The following is a 5,592-nucleotide window of genomic DNA, read 5'->3' as shown; positions in this document are numbered from 1 at the left end:
ACAGCTCATGCAACTCAATACAAAAAAAAAAAAAACAACCTAAAACCTGATTAAAAATAGGTTGAAGACCTGAACAGACATTTTTCCAAAGAAGACATACAGATGGCTAATATGCACATGAAAACATGCTCAACATCACTAATTATTAGAGAAATGCAAATCAAATCCACAATGAGACATCATGTCACACCTGTCAGAATGTCTATTGTCAAAATGGCTATTGTCACAAAGCCTATAAATAACAGGGCTTCCCAGGTGGTGGCAGTGATAAAGAACCTACCTATGAATGCAGGAGATTTAAGAGATGCAAGTTTGATCCCTCAGTCAGAAAGATCCCCTAGAGCAGGGCATGGCAACCCACTCCTTCTTGCCTGGAGAATCCCACAGATAGAGGAGCCTGGTAGGCTACAGTCCATATGGTCGCAAAGAGTGGGACACAACTGAAGTGGCTTAGCATGCACACACTACAAATAAAAAGTGTTGGCAAGGATGTAGAGAAAAGGGAACACTCGTACAGGATTGGCAGGAATGTAAACTGATACCGTCACTATGGAAAGCAGTATGGAGGTTCCTCAAAAAGCCAAAAACAGAATTACCATATGATCCAGGAATTCCACTCCTGGGTACATATTCAGAAAACAAAAACACTAATTTGAAAAGATATGTGCACCCCAATGTTCATAGCATTATTATTTACAATAGCCAAGATATGGAAGCATCCCAGATGCCCATCAATAGATCAATGGATAAAGATGTGAGATACACACACACACACACACACACACACACACACACACACACATATATATATATATACACACACACACACACACACGGATATTATCCAGCCACAAAAAGAATGAAATTTTGTAGGTGTAACAACATAGATGGACTTGGGGGGCATTATGCTTAGAGACAAAAATAAGACAGAGAAAAATACTATATGTTATCACTTATATGTGGTATCTTTAAAAATAAAACAAATGTATTTAACAAAACAAACAGACTCACAGATACAGAGAACAAACCAGTGGTTACCAGTGGGGAGAAGGAAGCAAGGAGGGGCAAGATAGGGGTAGGGGATTAAGAAATACAAACTATTATGTATAAAACAGATAAGCAATAAGGATATACTGAACAACCCAGGGAACAACACAGGGAATTGTGGTGCTGGGGAAGACTCTTGGGGGTCCCTTAGGCTGCAAAGGAAATTAAACCAGTCAATACTTAAGGAAATCAACTCCAAACATTCATTGGAAGGGTGATGTTGATGCTGAAGCTCCAATACTTTAGCCACCTGATGCAAACAGCCAACTCACTGGAAAAAATCCTGATGCTGGGAAAGACTGAAGGCAAAAGGAAAAGTGGGAGGCAGAGGATGAGATGGTTGGATGGCCTCACCAACTTGATGGACGTGAATTTGAGCAAACTCTGCGAGATAGTGGAGGGCAAAGTTCACACAGAATTTGTCTTTTCTGTCTGTCTTATTTCACTTAGCACAATACCTCCATGGTCCATCCTTGTTACAAATGGCATGGTTCCCTTCTTTTTTTCCGTTGCTCACCTACTACATCTTCTTTATCCATGCATCTGTCAATGGGCATTCAGGTTGTTTCTATGCCTTGGCTATTGTGAACAACACTGCAACAAGCATGGAAGTGTAGACGTCTTAGAAGAGTTGACATTTGAATCTGAAGAAGATCCAGCAGTACCATAAACAATTTATTTAGTGCAGTTCCTTTTTATGTGTATGCATATGAGTAATGTAATGACCAAAAATCTATATCTAAATAAGTATAAAAGAGATCATTTACTAATTGAAAAATCAAAGAAAACTCCAATGGATGAGAAAAGGTTGTGTCTTAATTAAATTGGTAGCATTTCCTTTCTTCCTTTGCAGTACATAATATAATGCTGTGCCTTAAAACTGACATGTTTGATTTGATAAAATATATTATTTTGTTGTTCCATTGTACAGAGCTTCTGTTCTTAAGCTGTATTTTCTAATATGGCTATTGGAGTTCCAACTATTTACATCAACATACCAGGCAGAAGAAAGAACAGACAGATACAGATATGCAGATATAAAATATATATAGGGGTAGAAGAATATCTAGACCTTTGCTAGGAGGAAGGAAAAGGTAATAAATCTGAGTGCCATGAAAGGAGGGTTGATCTTTGACTTAGCGGGTGGTGGCTTCCTGTGGTTTCTGATTCAGGGGAGCACCATGATAGGAACATTTACTTTCCATCAAAATCAGAGGATCCAACAGAAAGCCCCAAGCCAGATTTATCGGTACATGTGTTTTATTTGAACTAATGATTAAAAAAAAATAATTTTTCAATTTTTGAATAAGCTTAGATTTACATAAATGTTGCAAAGATAGTACAGTTTCTGTATATCCCCCATCCAGTTTCCCCTGTTAACCTCTTACATAACCATGGTGCATTTGTTAAAAATAAGAAATTAAATCTAGCACATTATGAGACTTCCCTGCTGGTCCAGTGGCTAAGACTCCACACTCCCAATGTGGGGGGCTCAGGTTTGATCTCTGGTTAGGGAACTAGATTCCACATGCCTCAACTAAGAGTTTGCATGCCACAACTAACGATCCCACATACTGCAATAAAGATCCTGTGTGCCTGGTACAGCCCAATTAATTGATTGATTAAATAAAAATTTTAAAATGAACTAAACTCCATAGTGTATTTCCACTGAAGTCCATTTTCTGTTTTGGTTCCAAAAATCAAGGATGCCACATTGTATTTACGTCATGGCTCCTTGGCCTCCTCTGTCCCAGTCCTTCCTTGTTTTTTGATGGCCTTGAGAGTTTGAACAGTACTAGTCAAGTGTTTTATAGAACATTTATCAGTTTGGGTTTGTCTGATGTTTTCTCCTGATTACACTGGCTTATGGGTTGGGGGTAAGAAGACCACAAAGATGACATGCTCTTCTCACACATCGTACCGGGGGTACATGCTATCCATGTGACATTACTGGTGATATTGACTTTGATCACTTGGTTGAGGTGGGCTCTGCCTGCTTTCTCCTTGGAAAAGTTAGTAGACTACTTTTCCCTTTCCATTCTTTACTCTTTATTTTTTTTTTAATTTTATTTTTAAACTTTACAATATTGTATTAGTTTTGCCAAATATTGAAATGAATCTGCCACAGATATATCTGTGTTCCCCATCCTAAACCCTCCTCCCTCCCCATACCATCCCTCTGGGTCGTCCCAGTGCACCAGCCCCAAGCATCCAGTATCGTGCATCGAACCTGGACTGGCAACTCGTTTCATACATGATATTATACATGTTTCAATGCCATTCTCCCAAATCTTTCCACCCTCTCCCTCTCCAACAGAGTCCATAAGACTGCTCTATACATCAGTGTCTCTTTTGCTGTCTCGTACACAGGGTTATTGTTACCATCTTTCTAAATTCCATATATATATGCGTTAGTATACTGTATTGGTGTTTTTCTTTCTGGCTTACTTCACTCTGTATAATAGGCTCCAGTTTCATCCACCTCATTAGAACTGATTCAAATGTATTCTTTTTAATGGCTGATCAATACTCCATTGTGTATATGTACCACAGTTTTCTTATCCATTCATCTGCTGATGGACATCTAGGTTGCTTCCATGTCCTGGCTATTATAAACAGTGCTGCGATGAACATTGGGGTACACGTGTCTCTTTCCCTTCTGGTTTCCTCAGTGTGTATGCCCAGCAGTGGGATTGCTGGATCATAAGGCAGTTCTATTTCCAGTTTTTTAAGGAATCTCCACACTGTTCTCCATAGTGGCTATACTAGTTTGCATTCCCACCAACAGTGTAAGAGGGTTCCCTTTTCTCCACACCCTCTCCAGCATTTATTGCTTGTAGACTTTTGGATCGCAGCCATTCTGACTGGTGTGAAATGGTACCTCATAGTGGTTTTGATTTGCATTTCTCTGATAAGGAGTGATGTTGAGCATCTTTTCATGTGTTTGTTAGCCATCTGTATGTCTTCTTTGGAGAAATGTCTATTTAGTTCTTTGGCCCATTTTTTGATTGGGTCATTTATTTTTCTGGAGTTGAGCTGTAGGAGTTGCTTGTATACTTTTGAGATTAGTTGTTTGTCAGTTGCTTCATTTGCTATTATTTTCTCCCATTCTGAAGGCTGCCTTTTCACCTTGCTAATAGTTTCCTTTGATGTGCAGAAGCTTTTAAGTTTAATTAGGTCCCATTTGTTTATTTTTGCTTTTATTTCCAATATTCTGGGAGGTGGGTCATAGAGGATCCTGCTGTGATGTATGTCGGAGAGTGTTTTGCCTATGTTCTCCTCTAGGAGTTTTACAGTTTCTGGTCTTACGTTGAGATCTTTAATCCATTTTGAGTTCATTTTTGTGTATGGTGTTAGAAAGTATTCTAGTTTCATTCTTTTACAAGTGGTTGACCAGATTTCCCAGCACCACTTGTTAAAGAGATTGTCTTTAATCCATTGTATATTCTTGCCTCCTTTGTCAAAGATAAGGTGTCCATATGTGCGTGGATTTATCTCTGGGCTTTCTATTTTGTTCCATTGATCTATATTCTGTCTTTCTGCCAGTACCATACTGTCTTGATAACTGTGGCTTTGTAGTAGAGCCTGAAGTCAGGTAGGTTGATTCTTCCAGTTCCATTCTTTTTTCTCAAGATAGCTTTGGCTATTCGAGGTTTTTTGTATTTCCATACAAATTGTAAAATTATTTGTTCTAGCTCTGTGAAGAATACCATTGGTAGCTTGATAGGGATTACATTGAATCTATAAATTGCTTTGGGTAGTATACTCATTTGCACTATATTGCTTCTTCCAATCCATGAACATGGTATATTTCTCCATCTATTAGTGTCCTCTTTGATTTCTTTCACCAGTGTTTTATAGTTTTCTATATATAGGTCTTTAGTTTCTTTAGGTAGATATATTCCTAAGTATTTTATTCTTTCCGTTGCAATGGTGAATGGAATTGTTTCCTTAATTTCTCTTTCTGTTTTCTCATTATTAGTGTATAGGAATGCAAGGGATTTCTGTGTGTTGATTTTATATCCTGCAACTTTACTCTAATCATTGATTAGTTTTAGTAATTTTCTGGTGGAGTCTTTAGGGTTTTCTATGTAGAGGATCATGTCATCTGCAAATAGTGAGAGTTTTACTTCTTCTTTTCCAATTTGGATTCCTTTTATTTCTTTTTCTGCTCTGATTGCTGTGGCCAAAACTTCCAAAACTATGTTGAATAGTAATGGTGAAAGTGGGCACCCTTGTCTTGTTCCTGACTTTAGAGGAAATGCTTTCAATTTTTCACCATTGAGGATAATACTTGCTGTGGGTTTGTCATATATAACTTTTATTATGTTGAGGTATATTCCTTCTATTCCTGCTTTCTGGAGAGTTTTTATCATAAACGGATGTTGAATTTTGTCAAAGGCTTTCTCTGCATCTATTGAGATAATCATATGGTTTTTATTTTTCAATTTGTTAATGTGGTGTATTACATTAATTGATTTGCAGATATTGAAGAATCCTTGCATCCCTGGGATAAAGCCCACTTGGTCATGGTGTATGATCTTT

This window comes from Bos taurus, chromosome X (assembly GCF_002263795.3).
Source record: "Bos taurus isolate L1 Dominette 01449 registration number 42190680 breed Hereford chromosome X, ARS-UCD2.0, whole genome shotgun sequence".
Classification (NCBI taxonomy): domain Eukaryota; kingdom Metazoa; phylum Chordata; class Mammalia; order Artiodactyla; family Bovidae; genus Bos; species Bos taurus.
The sequence above is the reverse complement of the archived record's forward strand: the minus strand, read 5'-3'. Positions refer to the sequence as shown.